This window comes from Lissotriton helveticus, chromosome 6 (assembly GCF_964261635.1).
Source record: "Lissotriton helveticus chromosome 6, aLisHel1.1, whole genome shotgun sequence".
Lineage (NCBI taxonomy): Eukaryota > Metazoa > Chordata > Amphibia > Caudata > Salamandridae > Lissotriton > Lissotriton helveticus.
In genome coordinates, this window is record NC_136067.1 from 210,982,699 (window position 1) to 211,005,826 (window position 23,128).

The window sequence follows — 23,128 nt, forward strand, 5'->3', positions numbered from 1 at the left end:
GCCCCTTTTTCAAACTATTTTGTCATCGAAAGGGCACACAGGGCCCTGCTAGTAAAACCACCGGAGGGGGCACGACCACGACCGATTATTGCACGATTTCTAAATTTTGCAGACAGAGATCTCATCTTGAGAGAAGCACGAAAAAAGGGGGAACTTTGATTTGAGAACACTAATATTATGATCTTCCCAGACTACAGTCAAGATGTGCAAAAACAAAGACGCTCCTATGAATCTGTGAAAGCAAAGCTACGAGACCTGCACATATCGTACATGCTGCTCTTCCCTGCGAAATTGAAAGTCTTGTTCAAGGGTAGGTCGCACTTCTTCAACCGCCCGGAGGAGGCCTGGCAGTGGTTGGAAGAGAGGCCCCTGCTACGGGAAGCTGAGGAGGAAGGTCGTAGAATCCGAAACGAAATGGCGGCCGCCAGTTTCCGGAGGAGCCCGCCCAAGGCCCAAAGATCGCAAAATCCACGGACGAGAAGACACTCCCAGTTAACTCCATACCCGCGCTGTTATAAATCCACTTTCATTCATTCATACCCGGATCATCCTACGGCGGGCCGAGGAGGCCAGAACAGGGCTCCGACTACAGAAGAAGATCCTGTGCCGGGATCCAGGTTCAGCTGTCTGGCTCACCAGACAGAGACTGAGACGGAGAATGAGGAAAGTAATCCTATGTCAGACGTAGAGGAACAGACTGAACAATCTCTCCACCCTCTAGTCGCCGCAATCCGAGAACTGGAACAAGGAGCGACGGGCAATTCAGAGGAGCAAAACATTGAAACCCAAGATTCCCACTCCTGAGGAAATGTAGAGCTGGGATCCGAAACAGCAGTTCTTCGCTATGGGGACACGCAAGTTACAAGCACTTTTTCTTTTTGTGTGGACTCACACCATTATTTGTTGGTTAGTTGGCGCCTTTCGTGGCCCTCACGGCACGGGTAGACCCGTCCCGCTGTTAGCTGGACAGTCGAGTTTCGAGTGACCTGGTGGGAACCTAAGTTAGGGCCCTAGAGATAACCTAGTTGGGGTTGCAAGTGGGAGGGCGACAGACCTTTGCCGCCCGAAAGTCCTGTACGTCAATTGTTGTACGGATGGGATGGACTGGAGGGGAAGATGGGGAGGGGGAGGTGGGGATGGGGGATTTTCGAACAGTTTTGTTGAAGGGAAGTTGGGACGGAGGGGAGGGGAAACAGTTGGTTAAACACAGTCATGTACCTTGGTGCGACATGCCATATTCCTACACCAGGAACCGTCCACACTGCCTTGATTTCACCCTAGAATGGTAAGTGCATTAGTAACACAACCTGCAGAACGCGGGAAACTCAGTGTCCTGACATGGAATGTGAACGGACTTGGTAATAAGATTAAAAGGGGACTAGTAAATGCCTACCTTAAAAGAATAGGCCCTGATATCATTTTCCTACAGGAAACTCATCTTAAGGGTACCAACTACTCTTTCATAGCCAGGGGACGTCATAAAGTTCTGGCGCACGCGGGGTACACAACTGACTCCAGAGGGGTAGCAATCATTATAAAGAACACCTCCCCGTTCTGTATCACTCGCACCTGGGTAGACCCTCTGGGGACCTGTGTAGGGGTTCAGGGGACATGGCGTAGACGCTCATACACGCTGATATCAGTGTACGCACCGCCCAAACTACAGGTGAACACACTTTGGTCATTGGCCAATATACTTCCCGACACTGCTGACACCATTCAAATAGTGGGTGGAGACTTCAACGATGTCATGGATAGAGAGATGGACCGATCCGGAGTGCCACCCACTAGGGGAAGGCAGACCCCCCTGGCCCAAGATGATTACTACAATAGGCCTCACTGATGTCTGGAGATGGCTGCACCCGGACCAATTGGCCTACTCGTTTTACTCAGCCGCACATAAAGTATTTTCAAGACTGGACTACATATTCGTGTCCAGACAGGACTTGACAGTGGATGCTGTAGCGGAATGCAGGGCGAGGGGAATCTCCGATCACTCGCCTCTGCTGGTGACAGTGGGCCAGAATCGGGGTGCTGAAGGGGCCGCTTGGCGCCTCGCTGCATGGGACCTTAAAAATGCAACTGTGCATAGAGGGGTGAGAGCGGATGTGCGGGTATACCTAGCCGAGAACGAGGGAACAGTTGACTCGGGGGTAACCCTATGGGAAGCCTTGAAACCAGTGATAAGAGACAGAATACAAAATAGGCTGGGAGAGGAACGGAGGAAACTCCTGGGGGTAGTAGCGGCAGTTGAGCGGGCCATAGTAGAATTGGAGAGAGAACATCTGGCTACGAAAAGTCTCGAGACCCTACTGAGATTGGTGGATACACAACGCATATATAGGGAATTAGTAACTGATGAGGCGAAAACTCAGAACCTGGCCACCCTTCACCGCCTATACGACGTTGGGGATAAGTCAGGCAAACTCCTGGCGTGGCTTAGTAGAAAGGAACGGGCAGCGAGATGGGTGGAACATTTTAGAGATGCAGAAGGGGTGCTTGCTAACACAGACATACACATTGCAGAGACCTTTGCTACCCACTATGAACGCTTCTACACAGCCAGAGACTTAGGCACGTGCAAAGCTGCTCTCCAATATATGGAACAGATCGATCTTCCCTCATTAGACCCTGAGGCCCTTAAGACGCTCGAGGCTGACATCACGATGGAGGATATCTCTGTAGCAATTGCTAGACTGCGAGCTGGGAAGACACCGGGACCAAATGGTTTTCCGGCAGAATTCTTCAAGTGCACGGCAGACATTTTGACTCCGCACTTGAGGAACCTCTTCCTAGGAGCATATCAGGAGGGGAGGCTCCCCACTGACCTCTCCATGGCGACAATCATACCAATTCATAAAGAGGGCAAACCACTGGAGGACTGCGCGTCCTACCGACCCATCTCCCTCCTAAATACTGAGGTGAAACTCCTCGCGACTGTCTTGGCGCTACGATTGAGATCGGTGATCCCGGACCTAATACATTTGGTTCAAACCGGCTTCCTACCAGACAGGGCCACTAAACTAAACCTTAGACGCACCCACAACTGGCTGCAGGAGGTGAGAGATAGGGAGCCGCCACACTGGTTTCTCTCCCTTGACGCAGAGAAAGCCTTCGATGCAGTGCACTGGCCGTTCCTGGAAGGTGTCCTGCAAAAAATTTGGCTTTGGCTCTAAGTTTCACACTTGGGTCCGACTCCCCTACACCGCTCCATGAGCTAAAGTGAAAGTGAATAGGAGACTGTCGCGTGAATTCCTGATCCAGAGAGGGACGCGGCAGGGATGCCCTCTGTCACCCCTCCTATTCACACTTACCATTGAGATCCTGGCAGCGAGGGTCCGGCACAATCCAAAGATTACTGGATTCAGTTGAACTGATAAGGACCTGGCTCAAGAGAAGCTATCCCTCTACACGGATGATGTACTCCTGTACATTACCAATCCGGAATCCACTGTTCCGGAGCTGTTCCTGGAACTCGAGTGCTATGGTAGATACTCCGGTTATACCATAAACTGGCATAAGTCGATCCTCTACGACCCTAGGGGTAGTGGCCGCTGGACGACCTTGCCAGGACAACTGATTATGACAACTGAGGGCTTTCAATATCTCGGGATTTACATCACCCTTGATAGGAAACTCTCGCGTCAGAAAAACATAGAGAGGATCATGATGAACTACACAGCTGACATGGAGCGCTGGCGACAGCTACTGCTTACACTCTTGGGTCGAGCGGCCATGTACAAAATGATTATTCTCCCCAAATACTTATACGCACTACAGAACGAATACTATTTACTCCCGGACACGCTACTGAATAAAATTCACTCGGATCTCAGAGCCTTTCTCTGGCTCGGTAAACAACCCAGAATAGCACTGACCACTCTCCAACGACACCAATATAGTGGAGGAATCTCACTCCCTAACCTAGAAGCCTATTACTGGGCTGAACACATGACCCCAATTAATGAATGGCTACATGCCCAGGCAGACCATCCCACATATGCCCTAGAACGACATAAACTGTCCCCACACAATATACTGTATTACTTATACGGAGGCTCTACGCGAAAGCCTTTGCTTCCAGCGACTGTCATTACATTAAGTGCATGGAACAAGGCCATGAAACGCACAGGCTGGGAGAAGACACCCACCCGGCAGACGCCACTATGGCACTGTAAGTGGCTGGCTGAACTTCATAAACTTAAAAGGATTTAAACGGTGGGATGACATTGGGATCTCCACAATAGGAGACGTGATTGCTAGGGGGGAATTAAAATCCTTTCAGGCCCTGCAGTCAGAGTTCGGGCTCCAGCACTCACAGCTCTTCAAATACACTCAGCTACGCCACGCTTGGAGGGCACAGAATAATGCACCATTAGAAGGCAGGCTCCTGCAAGAACAGATCCAAGGGAAGGCTGTCTCACTCACATACAAAACCTTAACCAATAATATGCTGGGGAATCTGGAGAAATTTAGAAACACTTGGGAGGGTGAGGTGGGAGCACTTGATGACATAGATTGGGACATAGTGCTAAAGCATCCCCGTGAGGTGGCGATTAAGTCTAGGCTCCGCCTCATCCAGTACAACGTGCTTCACAGAACCTATTATGATAGGGTGAGACTCCACAAAATGGGGAAAATAGAAGACACTAGATGCCTCCGATGCCACAGAGAAGACGGGGATTTTTATCATATACTTTGGTCATGTGATGTGATACAAACCTATTGGAATCACGTCTTTGGGGAGCTAAGAGAGATATTGGAGGTACCGATTGCACAGGAGCCCAAGCTGGCTCTGCTGGGTATGACTAACGAAGTGGACCTGCTGCGCCCTCTCCTAATATTCCTGGTTTTGGCCCTAGTAGTAGCAAAAAGAGACATTGGGAAACACTGGGGATCACCGACCCCCCCGAGCTTAGAGGAGTGGAGAAGAGGTATGGACCTTTACATGGCGGCCGAGAGAGTGACCTATAAATCCAGGGGATGTCCTAGGAAGTTTCGAAAGGTTTGGTCCAGGTGGAGACACTTTCATGTTCTGGATGGGGGGCTGGGAGAGAGATCGACGCATTAACAGCCAGCAGTGGTCGCAGAGAACTAACTACCTGTTCCGCGGATCAATGGACACTGCACTTGTATGAAATGAGACGCAACATCAAAGTAAGACTGTGGAGGGGCGGGAGAGGGAGTAGGGGATTTAATGTTGCTAATTACATGACTGTACTGTTGAGTTGTGAACAAAATGCAAATAAATTTTTTTTTTTTTAAAACAGTTTGAAATTGATTTGCACGCTCCTTTTTATAGCGTTTTTCTGGTATTTAGTTAGCTGCACTGACAATTTACTAAACAGTAAATACAGATATTCCTATATGACTGTGAGCAGGGGACTCCGCCCCCTTCGTGCTCTATTCCTCTCTTTAAAGAGCATCCCGCGCTGTGCCATCATTGCCTCCCCCTGAGCTTGGGTCCTGCGACGAGGCAACGACGGACAGGTTAGTGGAATCACATACATTTCTTCTGATCATTTTTTCTTTTTGATGTTACTGGATGCTTTGGGCTATGAGACTAGTAGTGGTCCAATTCCTTAAACTAGTCCTGGTCCTTACTTACTATTGAGGTAAAGACATTTGTAGACATGATCTCAGTAATTAAGATACCTGGGTGACTGGGTACTTGTGAGGCTTGGTGACTTGTTTCCTTTCTTTAAGACTCCATAGGATCTCTGGGGGGCTTGACTAGTGGAGGGGTTACACCTAGGCTTGGAAGGAGGGGTAGAGTAACATTGTCCACCGTTCCTTTCAATACCCCTTCCTTTGCCTTCACAGAGCGGGGCCTCTTTCTTCCTGAGCTGGGTTCCAGGAGAGGTGAGGTACACTCCCTGTAAAATTCGGGTGAGTAACACTAGGAAAGTATATCGGCTTACTCGTGAGGAGCCAAAGACAGGATTTTCTCTTCAAATAGGACATACTTTTTTACGTATCTTTTTGTTTTCTTTATAGATGTAAGATACACCAGTTGATACAGAGGAACACGAAACTGGATAATTTACGTATATCCTTTACAAATTGATTTATGATTCACTTTTTTGCAGTAGCAAACGTTTAGAACTTTGGCCCTGAAGAAAGCCGTGAAATCTTGTTCCTACCGGCTGAAACATGTTGGCCCAGTATATGCAGTTATATGTTTAGACTGCTTTCTTTGCACTGTTCTTGGTTTTAGTTAGGGAAAGGACAATTTCTATTAAAGTTTTCTATATTGATCCTTTACCCTTTTTTAACTCACCACTTTCATTGTTTTTTGCACTGCACATGATCCCATCACAATCGTTTGCTCACGGTCACTACAGCGATTGAGGGTGCGACCCAATTGAGTATGGGCAATGGACGAGTCCCGTTGATCAAGGGACATACCATCCCACTTTGGATGACCAAATGAGAACATTTGATCTACATTTAACTTTGATGGGAATCCAGTAATTCTCTGTATGGGTCTTACCAACAATCTAAGTATGTCCATTTTTTAGGTTTGTCCTGTTACACATGTAGGCAGTAAAACTTATTAAGCACTGTTAGCGCCAACTCACTTATGAAGGAGTTTGTAGCATTTTGGAGTACCTGAAGCTCCTACACAGACCCCCAGTTTTTCTTGTTGTTAGCTTTGTAATTATGGGGATATTATTCTGGGCAGGTCTTTAAATTTCCCTTAGACCCTTTTGTTCATCGTTTGTTATTTATTATTAAATACCCAGGCAGCACACACAACTCATTCATGTTTCACCACAGTGGAATAAACCGACGACTCACAAGTGAGTTTGGTGAGCGTTACCTGCTAGGTAAATGCATGGCTTTCAAACACACAATCAGTAAAGGTCTGAAATGGCAGAACAGTGTTTAACCTAATTCATGTCACCCTGCAGGTGATAGTGCGTTTGCTGTATGTGACTACATCCTGACTCCGTACCTGAATCCAGCCACTGCAGGGGAGCGGAGCTATAACAGCGCCCACAGAGCCACAAGCTGTGTCATTGAGAGAACATTTGGAATCCCGCAGAGCTGTTTCTGCTGCCTCTATAGGAGTGGATGAGGAGGGTCCAGCTCCACTGTGCAGACCAGCAGTTGGTGTTGGGGCAGCTGCCGGACGCCAGAGACGAGATGAGATCACACAGAACTATTTCTAGGTGAGAAATGATGACACAATGCTACAGATTGGTGCACAACTGTGTTTTTTATTTCCTTGGGGGCAGGAACATATCTGTCACACAGCCTGACATACACCTAATGTGTGTCACAATTGCTTGCACATGTTAGCCCCACAGTGCAAGGATGTCGCTCAAACATAAGTCAAGATGCAATGTGCTGCCTCACCCATTTCCATGTTCCACTGATGTCAGCGTATCTCCTGAGTGCACGACCTGTTGCCCATCACTCAGTGTGGCCACTGCCCTCCCTTGATTCATTGTGTGTTCTCCCCTGCAATCTGTCGTCTGTCCTGGGGAATTGGTGGAGTGATGCTGCTCCTACTGGACTGATCCTCACTCTCCAATAAGCTCAGGGGTCCTGTGCCACCTGTGGCGGCGGCCTGCAGCTGATCCACGGCATGTGTCACCTGCAACAGGCCCTTGGCCACATCCTGGCAGCAGTGAGCCATTTCATGCTGCATGCTCACACAGCGATGTGACAGCAGGGTCGTGGCAGTACTCAGGCGGTTGATAGCCTTGGTGTACATGTCCAGCCGGCTGTGGAGATGTTGTCTCTCCCTGCGCCTAGCTGCCTGTTCTCTCCTCAGCTCAGAACATAGTCCTTGTAGTGCACCTGTCAAGTCCCTGAACCCATCCTTCATCTGGGTCATGTTGTGGTTGTGTGAGGCAAACTGGCGCTGTATTGACCTTAATGCTTTTGCTTGCAGGAGCTGGACTTTAACTATGGGGCCGTCGAACCCACCAAACACAGTGTCTTCATCTACGGCAGCAGTGCTGGTGGACAGCCATGCCCTGCGTCTGGACCCACTTCCTTCACTAGGATGGACAGGGGCTGTGCCCTGTGCTGTACTGCATGCTGGTCCTGGACTGGCTGGGATTCTCCACTTGTGTCCTGTGGTCCTGCCTCCTGCAGTGGGTGTGGTTGCACTATGAGGTGCCGTCTGCATGGCACAGGGATTCATGCTCTGTCTTCCTCCTGCTCCTCTTGCCCTGCCTGGACCCTAGTGTTGGCTGTATCCTCACCTTCTGACATGACTTCCTGTTTTTCAGGTGGTGCTGTGAATGTAAATGCACACATGAATTTGGTGTCCTGCCTCGCATTGGTCATGCAATACAGTTTTCCAAATTTGAGTTACATGAGTACTATCCGTCTGTTTTTTGCCTTCCCTATATTACTCATCCAGATTCTACCTTGCTGTGTCTCACTGCTCCACTGTTTGGTACATTTGACTACATCTCCCATAATGCATTGCTGGGTGTGCTTGTTAACATGTACTGGTTTTTGAATCCCTGTTTAGTGTCTGCGTGTTTCCTGAGTGTGTGAGTGAGGTCTCGGGCTAAAGGGTGCCCTCCACCAACTGCTCAAGGGGCATGGACTCAGTTGCAGTGTATGTTCCCCCACCAGTCTTCTTTGCCTCTGCCAACCTTGTTGCCAGATCTTTGGCACATGTCATACCACCTTTTGCGGAGGTCCTCCACAGTGCGGTGGGTCACGCCGATGGGATTCACCTTCTCCTGGATTTCCTGCCATATTTTCCTTTTACGTGCCTCTGGCATACGTAGGGATTTCTTCCCAAACAGGAGCTCATGGCTGACTACCATTTCATGAATGAGTACCTCCTGCTCCCTCTCACTGAACTTCTGCTTTCTTTTTCATACATTCTCCTCCTGCACCTTCTCTTTCTCCTGGGGATCCATTTTTCCTTCTCTAACTAGCAGTGCACAATTCTTTCCCTCTCCTCCCAGCCTCTCACTTAGCTTCTGGCAATCAGGTGCAGCATGGGCAGTCAAACTTCCTGGTTGTGATGTCATCAAGCTGCACCTGAATTTTCAGTCCTCTAAATTGTACTTCCTTATTTGCGAAATCGCAATTAAGGAAACACAAATTAGGTATTCACATTATTATTCTGCGATTTTCATCGAACCGCTAAAAATTTGCGATCTTTTATATACATCTGGTTTTGCGATTCTCAAAATGCAGTTAGCTCAAAATCGCATTTTGAGAATCGCAAAAAACAGTTTTGATACTTAGGGCACAAAATTATGTGAAATTTAACAGTGCAAAACTAAAAAGAGGAAGATGAAAACTGAGCAAGTGCGTGCTGGAAAGAAATTTGTGTTTTCCAGTGCTTTTGTAGCAGGCCACTAATGTAAAGCTATACAAGATTCATGGGAGAGGAAAGAGGACCATTATAGGCAATAGGAATTGGTATGATGTTTTATACTCATGCAGCATGAAAGGGACTGTTAGGTATTAAATTGGGTCCAGATGGTAAACATTAGCAAAGCCCCCTTTCGCTGCATCAGTTTTTGGAAGCAGAGGATGGTTTTATTGATTACTTTGGCAATTCCCATCAACATGCTAAGGCTCCCCTATCTGGAAAGGAAATTATGTCAGAAATGTGATTGATTTGTTGCAATTGCCTAGAGAAGTAGCTGTTGTAGAATGTGCAGCACACAAGAGTGGATAGGATTTTGTGACTGCAAAAGATGGCGGACTGAGGACGCCACGGAGAAGTAGCTAGGTGGAGGCTCCCCACTTACCTTACCCGGGAGACTGCTGCGATGCTCTCTTTCTCCTATGCTTATTGAAATTACACGGATTACGCACAAGATGGTGACTGATTAAACTTCATCTCTGCATTACTCCGCACTGCCTTCCACGCTGGGTTGTGATCTGGAAACTCGGCTGAACTCGGCAAAACTTTGCACTGCTGCATTGCTGGGAGAAATAACCGTGGGAACTTTTGACGCCGGCTGACCCGCCTGATAGTCACCGCGGATGCAGCGGTTGCTTCGAATCCCTTTGCTGACCGCCCGGCAAACAGCTCTGCGGCTGGTCAGCGGCTCGACACTCGGTTGGTCTGGTCTTTGGTGTCGACTGGCTCTGTTGGCACCGTCCACGGTAGAGGATACAGCGCGGGTGCTCTGGGGACTGCGGGCACGAATGGCTCCTAAGAACGTGCCAAGGTCTACCCGTGCGAACAGCAAGAATCCCGTGGTGGAAACAGTGGCACCGACTACGACAACGGTAATGGCGATTACGGCGGTGACGGCTGTTACTACCAACTTAATGAATACTGCAAGATCAGCCTCTGCCGCTTCTTCCCATCTGGCGACCTCAGGGGATGTGCAGATATTTGCGGGAGGAATCACTTTAACCCCATCGGGTAAGCAGATGCTCCGGCCGCCTGTGCTTGTTGTATCAGGGGTTTCTAGTATACCTAATGATGGGACTACGAAAGTTAATAAAAGAGGGGTATAAGCAGAGACTGTTGACAAGGTCAATACAAGGGCAGAGGCTGAGGGTGAGGTAGTTGCCGTGATATCGGTCTCTGGCTTGGATTGCGGTACCAGCCCCCCCAGCCAACTGAACCAGCGTCTTCTGTAGCATGTGCTTTAGAGAACCCCCAAAATCATAGCATCCAGCAGAGGTAACCCCTCGACCTGAGACCACTCCCGTTGGGTTATTAAAATCAGGAGCTGAGAACACTATGAGCTTGAGTCTTGTAGTGGATTCTGTAATTTTCGAGGCAGCAGAGGCAGCTGTGGCAATTGAGCCTACTGATATATTTACTGATATACCTGCTGATATACCTGCAGACTCCCCTGACTGCCCACTGATCATCGGAGAAGATACGTCTAACGAGGAATATGAGGATTTAGTAGACTCTGGCTCTCCACTTGATACGGCTAAATATCTGATTGACAGATGAGATAAAGCCAAACTCAAATCAAAATCCAAGAGTAAAAAAGGGAAACCACTCGGCTTAGTAAATGCACCATCTCTAATTACTGCTCCACTTACAAGGAAATTCCTCCCCGCGGAGAAAAGCCCTCTCAGGAAATGGATACAGGCAAAGGAGGTGGTGAAAAATAATGTGATACTGAGACTTTCTGGTACGAGTCTATCAGATCACGACTCTACTAGAGATCTCTCTGCTTCACCAGACGATTCCTCTTCTATTTGCAATATATCACAGCTGCCAACTACCAACTCTTTATCTTCAACGGTATCCCCTGATGCTGTTCCAACTGTTGCACCCTCTGGTTCGACCCCTTCAATCGAGACTACATCTTTAAATCAGGCAGTCTTAAATGATATTAACCCCCCTTCCAGTTCAATTTTATTAATCCCTCCGACCTCATCTTCACCAACTTCTGTGGTACCACACTCTCCAATTATTGCTCCTGGATTAACTATACCAAGAGTACAAGAAGCTGTCAGCTCTTCTCTTGACATTATCTTGCAGACTCTAACCAATCATCGGCAAGAAGCGCAAGAACCTTTCCTACAACTGCGAGATGATAATAGCAAGCTGCAGAACTCTTTGCAAGAGATCACACATAAAATGGGGGGATATCACAAGAAATGGAGGATCTACAATGCAGGGTGATTAACATTGAAGAAGGGTCTTCTCGCACCGAGGCTACTGTGCAGCAACATGAGGCCCATATTGTGTCTCTACAATTAAAAATTGAAGATCTAGAAAACTGTCAAAGACGATCAAATTTGCGATTATTTGGTATTACTGAGGGGGCAGAGGGATCTGATCCCAGGGCATATGTTGTTAATCTGTTTCAGAAAGCATTCCCAGATCTAGTTGATTGGGACTGGGACTCCCAACTTCAGAGAGTTCACAGATTACCATTTGTTCTGCGGAACAAAGAAAGCAAATTCCCCCGCCCTTTTCTTATTTATTTTGGGAAATTTTTACTAAGACAGGCTGTTTCACAAAAAGCAAGGCCTAACTCCCCTGTTACAACTGAATCTCTATCTTTTTTTGTACAGTCTGATCTCAGTAAAGCTACTATGGACAGGCGCTGGAAGCTGCATAAACTTATCGACCCGTTTAAATCCCTCGGCGGGCAAGTGTTCCTGCAAAAACCTGCCCGCCTAAAAGTTATTAATGGAGGTCGTACTTATTATTGCACTGATGAAAGGGAGGCTGAGAGAGTGCTTGCTACATTCGCTTAATTCAGTGAGAGTGAAAATTTAGTTTTCTAAAAATGTAATGCTTACTTTTTTTTTTTTCTTTATAGATTGGTTTTTACTCACTTTTCTCTCTGACTATATATTTCCGGGTAAGGTAGTGGGTTGAGCCCCATGCTGCTCTCTAGGGTAGCTGCCTACACAGCGGCAGCAGATTGCTGAGGGGTGTTCCCTCCTGAGGGAGGTGAGGGAGTTAGGGGAGGGGGTTGGGCTTCTTAGGGGGAGGGTGGGTGATGTGATTTTCGGTTTCAACAAAGCAACTCGGGTAGGGGCTTTGATGGATGCACCAGGGAGAGGTCTTTCTTTTTTACTTTTGCAGAATGAAAAGAGATATATGAATTTTTTTTAATGTTACGGTTAAAATGTTTGGCTTGGAACGTTGCAGGTCTCAATAGTAAAAATAAAAGACGTTTAGTTCATGAAGAGCTAGTATTGTACGACCCCCATTTGTTTTTTTAATCTGAGACCCACATTGCTTACAAAGACAGGAAGCTATTGGGTCAACTTGGCTATGAGGCTATTATTTGCTCTACCTTTAACGCCTCAATTAGGGGGGTGGCCATTCTTAAAGATCGACGTCTTAGAGTAGAAACCCATAAAACTATCTGTGACAAAAGTGGACAATGGGCCATTGTGCAATTATCAATTGAAAGATGCAAATTTGTATTTTGTGTGGTTTGTGGCCCTAATTTCGATGATTCATATGTGTTTGATCAACTGAATATTGAACTTTTGGGTTGGGAGGGAGAACTAATTATTTTGGGTGATTTTAACTGCATTATGGACTACCAACTGGATACTACTAGACATGGTGCTTTCCAACGTATGCGCAGGTCCCGCACTGCCATACTAGAATTGGGACATATTCATAATATTAAAGATGTTTGCCGTAGTATTCATCCTAATGTGGCCGGCTACACTTACTACTCTGCCCCTCACAAACTCTGCTCCCGCATTGACATGGTTTGGGCATCTGATAATGTATTGAATACTAGTTCTATTACGCTATGTCCCCGAGTCACCTCGGACCATAACCCTATTTTGCTTTTGTTTAATATCCCACAAATTCATACAAGCCCTAGGTTGTTTTCTTTCCCCAGGCATCTATTCCCAAATACAGAGTTTATTTCTCAACTTAAGACTCATATTACAGATTTTATTCAAAATAATCTCAATTCCACCTCCTGTATTATTGTGTGGGATGCCTGCAAAGCCAGTATCTGGGGGTTCAGCCAGCAATTTCTCTTTAGACAAAATTCTGAGCACCCTGAAACCAATAAAACTCTAACTAATAATATCCTTTCAGCCGAACTTTTATTGGCCGACGGTCTACGCACGTGTTCTCCTAACGTGCTGGAACTTGGGCTTAAACTAGGACATTTAAAAGCTGCTCTAAAATCAATACTTTGGGAAAAAAGTAGTTTAAAATTACATAAATCCCATATTGCTCAATATGAAAGTGGAGACAAAGTAGGAAAACTTGTAGCTTATAAAGCAGCCGATGAGAGAGCTAACACTCTGATCAAAAGTTTGAAAGGCCCCAATAATGTTAAACTTGATAAACCCTCACAGATTATAGAACAATTTGTGGAATTTTATAAGAAACTATATACGCCAGAAAACTTCCCTACCCTGGCTAGTATCCAGGTTTACCTGGATCGCCATATTTCAAGAAAATTTGATCATCTAGGGCTTGATCGACTATCCGAACACGTTAGCCTATTAGAGATACGGCAAGCTATTCTGTCTCTACCATCCGGAAAAGCAGCTGGGGAAGATACTTCACCCTTAGAGGTATACAAGATCTGTATCGATGAGCTAGCACCCCTCTCCATCAAGTTATTAGCTATATTGGTGAGAATGGGAAAGCCCCAAATTCTTGGAACGCTGCCAAATTGATTTTCTTTTTGAAAAAGGATAAGCCGGCCAATGAATGTGGTTCATATCGCCCCATTTCGCTTATAAATACAGACGCAAAGGTATTTGCAAAAGTGCTGGCCACACGGCTGGCTCCACTGATACCTAAAATAGTTAATCCACAACAACACGGGTTTGTAATAGGTGGAGATACTACAGCTCATATTAATATGGCCATTACTGCCTTCGATATAGCAGGGACTAACCCCTCCCCACTCGGTATGATCCTTCTGGACGCAGAGAAGGCTTTCGACCGAGTGGGGTGGGATTATCTCTGGTCAGTAATAACAACTATGGGCTTTAGCGGTCATTTCGTAACATGGATTCAATCCCTATATGACAACCCTACCGCGAGAATTAGCTACGCGGGTTTGACTTCAGCCACCTTCCCCATATCTAGGGGCACCCGTCAAGGGTGTCCCTTATCGCCTCTATTATTCGCTCTCTCGATGGAGCCATTTCTCCATGCTCTACAATTACAATCTTGTATAATACCTTTTAGCTCTGGCCCTCACTTACTGAAAATCACGGCGTACGCCGATGATATTGCTGTTTACTCCACCGATATTGCAAAGGTTCTACATGGAATAACTTTGGAGGCCAGCAGATTTGCCGATGTCTCGGGCTACAAATTAAACCTAAATAAAACCCAGGTCATTGCTAATTACAAATCAACAACTATAGTACCGGGTCTATGTCACACGGCCACTTATTTAGGTGTCAAATTATCAGCCAAAATTACCGAAATAGTTACTATCAATTACGATACTTTAGTTAAATCTACTATCGTACAATTACAAAAATGGCATAAACTTCCCTTAAATATTATTGGTCGGATTAATTTAATTAAAATGAAAATACTCCCCAAATTTCCTTATTTATTTCGGTCGATCCCTCTTTCTCTTAGTAACCTTTTTTTTTTTTAAAACTCGACGGAATATTTAGTAGTTTTATTTGGGGATATCGCAAAGCCCGTCGATCCATGCCACTACTCAAATGCTCTCTAGATAACGGAGGACTTAATTTCCCGGATTTTAAACTATATTTTTGGTCAACTTTCATTGGTCGCCTACGATGCTTACTTAACGCTGATAATCAACTCTATTTTCACATTTTTATGTTAAATTCGTATTCTAATATGTTTTTACTAAGAGTCAATGACCCCATCTATTTCAAAAGAGTTAAATTTAAGACTGCCAGGGATACGGTCAAGATATGGTTTAATATATTGGCCTTCTGTAAAACCTCTTTTTTTCATTCCAGATTGGTACTGTGGGGCAACCCCGGACTTCCTGGGATATTTAGTGATAATATGTCAAATATCTGGCACACCCATGGCATAAACACACTTGGGGACCTATTTGGCACTCATGGTTTTCTGAGCTTTGAGACACTCCAATTTTTATATAAAATCACAGAAACAATGAGATTTAAATATATGCAAAAAAAAATGTTTTTTTTCGTAAGATGAGAATACGAGAAATATTTGACAACGACATTTGGGATTGCTTTTATTCATTAAAGAATGAATCTCTAATCAGTAGAGCTTATAGATGTCTCATAAAATCAGCGATTGCTCAAAACTAGCAGAAAAATGGAGTGCTAAGTTAGGGCTTAACATCACCCCCACCATGATTACCTCATCTATCCATAATATTAATCATTTAGTTCAGTCATCAAGCTTAAGGCTAAAGCAATTTAAAACCACCTGCATGCTTTATCACAAACCTGATAGGATATCCAAATGGGCTAACAACATCCTGTTTAGTGACCGAACTAAGGGGCTGATTATGATGGCGGACGGACCTGAGTCCGTCCGCCACCATAGAGCAGGAGGGACCGTCCGCAGGGGCAGCGGCGGTCCCTCCGTGCAGATTAGGATGTGACCGCCAGGGTGGCGGTCACATCCTCTATCTTTAACATTGCGGCGGGTGCAGCTTCAAGCTTCAAGCTGCACCCGCCGCAATGTTAAAAATGCATGCACGGCATTTGCGTGAACAAAGCAGCAGGCACCGCGTGGTGCCTGCCGCTTTATTCACGCAAATGCAGGGGGGTACCATAAGTACCCCCCATGTGCACCCCCCACCCCCCCTTCACCCAGGGGGCCCGCAACGGGCCCCCGAAGTGAGGGTCCGTATGCTTTTCCACGGCGGAAAAGCCGCCGTGGAAAAGCATACTTTCTACTCCATCCTAATATGGCTGGCGGTGTCTGAAAGACACCGCCAGCCATGTAAATGCTTTTCCGCCGCGGTCGGAAGGCGACCGTGGCGGAAAAGCGGAGGACAGATTGCAAGACCCACCAGCCATCCTAATTTGGCGGTGGGTCTTTCAAGCCTCCACGGCGGTTTTCCCGCATCCTCCGGGAAATCCGCAATCGTAATAGGCCCCTAAATGCCCGAAATGTAACCTTGTTGCCGCCGATTTGGAACATATGCTGCTCTCTTGTCCTGTTTTATCTGAGTTTTGGTCTGCTTTGGACAAAATCTTGAAACTAAAACTGAGTTGCCCCCCTCCCTTACAGCATCCTCTGTATTACTTGATATTCATATAATACCTACTACGCAGCAAACTATCGTCACTATTGCACTATCATGTGCCAAATTAGTGGTTGCGCGTGCTTGGATCTCTCCTAAACCCCCACATATTATGGAATGGTGGACAATGATCAATGATATATACTCTATGGAATTGGCATTGGCTAAACTAAGAGGTACTCGCTCTTTATAGAAATGTGATAAAATCTGGGGTACATTTATCGTTTGAAAGGTTTTGGCATTTATCTTGATGAACTTACCTGCAACGCTATTTGTTTCCTTTCTTGTTTATTATTGCCATGTTTTGTATTTGTTTTTACTGTTTCATTCTGCTATGCTGCCACTCCTTTTCCCTGTCTGCTATGTACTATGTATCATTTAATATGCATTTTATTTTATTTTTTCTATGTACCGAGTTGTGAATAAAATATTTTTTTTTTTTAAAAGGATTTTGTGACTGCAGGAAATCACTAAGCAGATATAATGGCAAGGTACTGCGCTCTTGAGTCCTGTACATTGAATAGGGAATATTTGTGTGAATTCGAAAGAGATGCTGTTGCTCCTGCCATGCTGCCAATTGTAGTAACAACACAACTATTAACCATCATACTACTAAGAACTGTGACAATTCGTACTATTCCAGGCCCCCAAAGCTATAAGAGTGGCTTTGGGTAGCAGGTAATAGTCATTTTAATATATATATTATATATATATATATATATATATATATATGTATATATATATATATATATATATATATATTACCTACTGGCGGTCGCCAGTAGGTATATATAGTTAGGATTTTTTCTCTATGGGTTGTTTGAAAATTCTATGTCTAATAACTTTGGCGTTTGTGGACGGAATTGGCTGAAATTTTCAGGAAAATGGCACATTTTGTTTCTGAGCAGCCCTTGAAAATTTGGGGGGGGTTCGTCCAGTGGGGGCCGAGAAAAAAGGGGGGTCCCAAAACGTGTTTTTAACATTGAGTTTTCCATAGGGCGGTTGGCCTCACTTTTAGCCCGAACGGCTGAATGGATTTGCACGAAACTTGGCAAAATTGTAGGGACTGGTAGCCCGATGTGCCTTTTGTAGGTCTCAATGTATGTGCTCCAGTGGATTTTGAGAAATTAACGTTTAAAAAAAGATATATATCTGTAACAGCGGACCGGGCAGCGGCCCAGGACGCGTACTTTTCGCGCAACGGAGCTTTGTGAAGCGAAGCTGATTGGTTCTCTGGCGTCTGTCAACATTCCAAACAGTCCGTAGCGGCCGCCATCTTGTCTCTCGGTAGGATCGAGAGACAAGAGGAGGCCAAAGCGAAGGGGCAAATGACCATAAGGGGGAATAGTAGATCCTCGCTGACCCCCTAGGTTTGATGTGGAGGTTTTAAAAGGGCCCCGCGGGGCAAAAAAAAAAAATAATAATAATAATTGAACGGCTGAATGGATTTGCACGAAACTTGGCAAAATTGTAGGGACTGGTAGCCCGATGTGCCTTTGCTAGGTCTCAATATATGTGCTCCAGTGGATTTTGAGAAATTAACGTTCAAAAAAAGATATATATCTGTAACAGCGCTCCGCCTCGCGTAACGGAGGTTTGCGAAGCGGATTGGTCATTCTGTCACTGGGCTATAGTTGGGCTACATCTGGCTGATATTTGGGCTACATTTGTTTTTTTGTGTGTCTGGCGGCCATCTTTGGGCTACATTGGGCTACATTGGGCTTCATTGGGCTACATTGGGCTACATTTGGGCTCCAACATATATATAGGCCAATGTAGCCCAATATATATTTTTCAAAGTTAATTTTCGTAAAAACCACTGGAGCATATATCTTGAGACATAGCAAAGGCACATCGGGCTACCAGTCCCTACAATTTTGCCAAGTTTCGTGCAAATCCATTCAGCCGTTCGAGCTAAAAGTGAGTCCAACCGCCCTATGGAAATGAAGGAAATGAATGGGTAATTTGTAATTAGCAAATAGCTAATCGCAAACTAGGAATGGTAAAGAATCGCTATTTATTCCTTAAAGTTCGCTATTTAGGAAATGCAAAAAACTTTGATGATACATATGGCGGTTCATCTCTAACAAGATAAGAAGCATAGGGATACATTTATGATGACTGGCGCATCACCAGGGATGTGTTAGTCATTCTGTGCCGCTTTTCCGTCACCTATGGTGTGCTGCATTTACAATGCGGCGCATCATGGGGCAAAAACAGCACAGATGCGTGATGTATCTGTGCCGTAAAGGTGGCGCATTGCTGGAGTTGTATCGCAAGTGTGATGAAGCTCCAGCAAGGGTCTGGGGTGCCCCTGTCGCAGGGTTTCTGTTCTCACACAGAACTGTGGACAGAGGATTGGAACCTCGGCGAATTAGGGTGTCCCAAAACTCACGTTAGTAATCAAAAACTCCTTAGCAAGCTAGGTACAGTGTCACATTGGATATAACAAACTCTCAATGTTTAGACAATCCAGAATATGAACTTATAGTACCTCAGGATACGTGGAACTCATGAACAGTCGGTCGTTATATATTTCTTAGAAACCAGAACATGGAGTTAAGAAGAACACATGTGTATTTGAAATGTTTATTTACTAATGCCGTCTTCTGAGGCGTAGTATCTTAGATTATACAAGTACACATATTATCAGTAGCAAAATTACCAGCATAGTCAGTAGTACATAAAAAGCGAATGGTGACAGTATGTTAACATGCTGTAAATGAATAAGAGTTAGCAACACTTATAAGCAGCCGCGGGCCGTGGAGGGAGTTACGGTGAGGCAGGGAGGCGGGGAGGGGGAGAAGCAGGGTGGAGAATACAAGTACACATATTATCAGTAGCAAAATTACCAGCATAGTTACTAGTACATAAAAAGCGAATGGTGACAGTATGTTAACATGCTGTAAATGAATAAGAGTTAGCAACACTTATAAGCAGCCGCGGGCCGTGGAGGGAGTTACGGTGGGGCAGGGAGGCGGGGAGGGGGAGGGGCAAGGTAGAGAGGGCTCCACCCTGCTTCTCCCCCTCCCCGCCTCCCTGCCTCACCGTAACTCCCTCCACGGCCCGCGGCTGCTTATATCTCACCCTCCCTAATACACATATTATATTATTTGCTAAGAAGGTCTCTTTGTGTTGGTTTAGGGCGTGCCCATACTTTAGTGTCTTAGATTTGAAGGAATCACATCAGCATACACCAGCTCTCTCTTCATGTGAACCGCATCAACTGTTGTGTATGTGTGTTCGGCAAAGCAATATAAAACCCGCCTCATGCCCAGAATTGGCAGAAGTTGCACTTATGTTATGAGTATGAAGTCGTGGAGATCAGACCTCATAACAATTCTGTATCGTGTTGTTCTTGAAACTTTAGCACTCGCTGTACAGATATAGTTTAACAAGCAAAGCAGATAGTAGAGCAATAACATATTATTCTCATGTAAACCACGATGAACTACTAGGTGGAAAGCTAAAGCAACAACTAAGTGTCGTGTGCAGAAGTTGCAAAAAAGGAAAAATGGCGTTTAAACCGGTAATGAGCCCATGCTAACTTAACACGGTGTAAAGATATCCAGGACCTAGATGACACCTCCCCATGATCCGGAAACGAACTGAATAAGATAATAGAAGTGCCATCTCATGAGAGTAGATTGCAAGTTTATATGTGGACGGTCCGCAAGGTAAAGCATTAAAAACTAGGAAAATTTAATGCTAAAGAAAAATAAAACAGCCAAGTACTTTATCGAGTCTTAAGCCAATAGGCAAGGTAAATAATAAAAACTTGACAAATAAGTCAATGAATTGTCAATGAAATGCTAGTACTCAGCATATCAAACATGAAAAAGGTCTATGACATAACTGTGTATGCAAAATAAGCTGCAACAGCCTCCAATAGGAAGTCACCGTCTTCATCCGAAAACAGTTCAACCATCCAATTTAAAAGCGGAAAAGAACATACGTGCTCTCCCAGCACCGGATCCTCTATCACCATCAGAGGACAGCTCAGTGGGTTTTCAAGAAAGCTCTGTTCCAAGAAAGACTGTGCTGCCGCCAGTAAATTCCAGGGACCAAGTAGTCCATGCATCAATGCCACAGCCATAATCCTTTCGCCAGGACAAACCAACTCGTGAGTAATGATAGGAGTCATCAGCTGATTAAAGTCGACGTCAGGAGAAACCGGTCCGCAGAGACACAAATCAATGGCCCAATCGAAATCACAGGTCAGGCAGTGAAATACAGGCTGGACACAGGTGAAGTAGGAGAATCGAAAAGATAATCCATATGCCGTGCTTAATATCGCCAACGGCATTGTGCCATAATATTCTAGCATGCGATTGCGGAACAGTGTCAGGAGCTGCAGGGTGGGAGGTTGCATAGGAGGGACATCCATATTTAAAAATGTAAAAAAGCACAAGAGCGTCTGCTGGTAATGCAAGTAAAAATGCCAATCCACGAACCAGAGTGGAGAAAATAGAATGAAAGGAAGCAGGGATGACTCCAAAGATTTTCTCAAATGAAGTCACGAGACCACTGGTAACAACTTTAAAAAAGTGCGCCAGGGTCTTTGTGGAGGATGCGTTAAAGATAGTCGGAACCATCTTGCTGAAATTGAAAGGCAAATCTGAATTAAAAGTATTCCTTTTATCGTAACAGTAAGTGAACGGGTTATTTGCTGCAGAAATGTTCTATTTCCTCCCACACATGAACATAGGGAGTTTTCAATCTGGCCACAAATACCAACCTTGGGACAGATTTCAACGGCATGGCAAGAATAAGAGCTCTTTTGTCTCAGAGAGAGGTGGCCTTGAGTTCGGCCCGTGAAACTTTCGTGCTTCACATAGCGAACACCCGTACAGAGGTGCAGACCCTTTTCAATTAACTCAGAACAATCTTCATTATTGAGCATCAAATAACTACCATTTTCCAACAACTTGAACGTGGGGATGATAGCAGGAACTGGCGTGCCTTGCAACACGCAAGCCATATTTGGTTGGTGTTTGTTGCATGAACCGTGTAACTGTATGTGCCTACACATTAGTGAATGATCTGGCGTCTCAGTGCATTCCTCTCCATTCAGATAAACTTCTTGATCATCTTTGAAACATCTGTATGTGTATGGAAGCGACCAGACCTCATGAAGAAAAGCACTACCTAAAGGTTCATAACGACCTATTGGTATATATTTCATACAATTTGAAAACTTATATAAAGCAAAAGGCAGCGTTATTAAACCGTGGATAAGGCACGTTGCCAAAAAACCCGCAATCCTCTGCTGATGATGTCACTGAGCATGTCATGAATGATTTAATATGTGACATCATCAGCAGTGGATTATGGGTAATGGTATCTCTAGTTTACTCCCCTATAGCTGTCTTTCTTTTAACATAAGTGTCTGTTTCCTTCCCTTATACTTACTGTTTTTGGTTCGCTTCTAGTTCGCGTACCGGCGAGCGAACTGGGAAGCGAACTAAGAGAAATAGAGGTTGGCACAGTTCCAAATATTGTACCAATTTTTTAATAACGGGGAGGTAGTTCTGAAAAGAACTTTTTTTTTTATTGTTTTTGTTGTTTTATATTTTTTTTATTATTTTTCGGAACATTTTTTTACTTTTTTTGAATTTTTCTGAGGGTTTATATTTTTTGGGGTTTTTCTTGGAGGGGGCAATGAAAACGATTCATTGTAAAGGGCTCAACAGGAGCAACAAAACAAAAAAAGAAGTATTTATTATTTTGGGCGTTTCGTACAAACTTGCATATGATAGTCAATAGCTCTGTTGATCAGAGTGATGCTTTTTTCTCCGTAGGAAATGAATCCATCACAAAATATGCAGGTGTGTTTTACTTCACCAAATTTCATTTGTATATTTGGCACCATCTCCCTGCCCTCTGGTCCCGTTACTTCCGGTACAACAGATCTTCTGGCCATAATAGGGAGATTATCTAGGTCGTTCCGAAACTGTGCAGCACTGTAGTTGTTAGGATGCCACCTAGTCATATGGCGATGCATTGTGTAGTTTCCGAAACTGTATTTTTTCTCGGTTCCTCTGGACAGTCTATCTTGACATATAAGGCAAGTTACGTATCTTGCATTTACTTTTTTCTGACCTTTGGGAATTTTAAAAAATTGCCAAATGAAGTTTTCTTTCCGGTGAGACGTCTTGGGCTGCTCAGGCAAAAACTGCCTCTCTTCGTGCTCGTCGTCCTGTTCCTCTTCTTCCTCTTCTTGTTGAATTATAACTTGAGCAGGTGGTCCACTCTTCCTTGGATGTGGTGGAGGTGGTGGGGAAGCACCAGCTGAAGCTACTAAAGAAGCCATTGCTCAGTGATCACAAAGGGTCTTTCTCTCACAATGATGAAAGTCAGAGTGAGGAAAGAAGGAGGGATTTTCATCATTTAGGAAAAACAAGAGTTCTCAACCAATCAAAAGTGTTCATTTTAGATTATATGACCTAGTCTTACATCATTAGGAAACCAAAAGTGAAATGAACCAA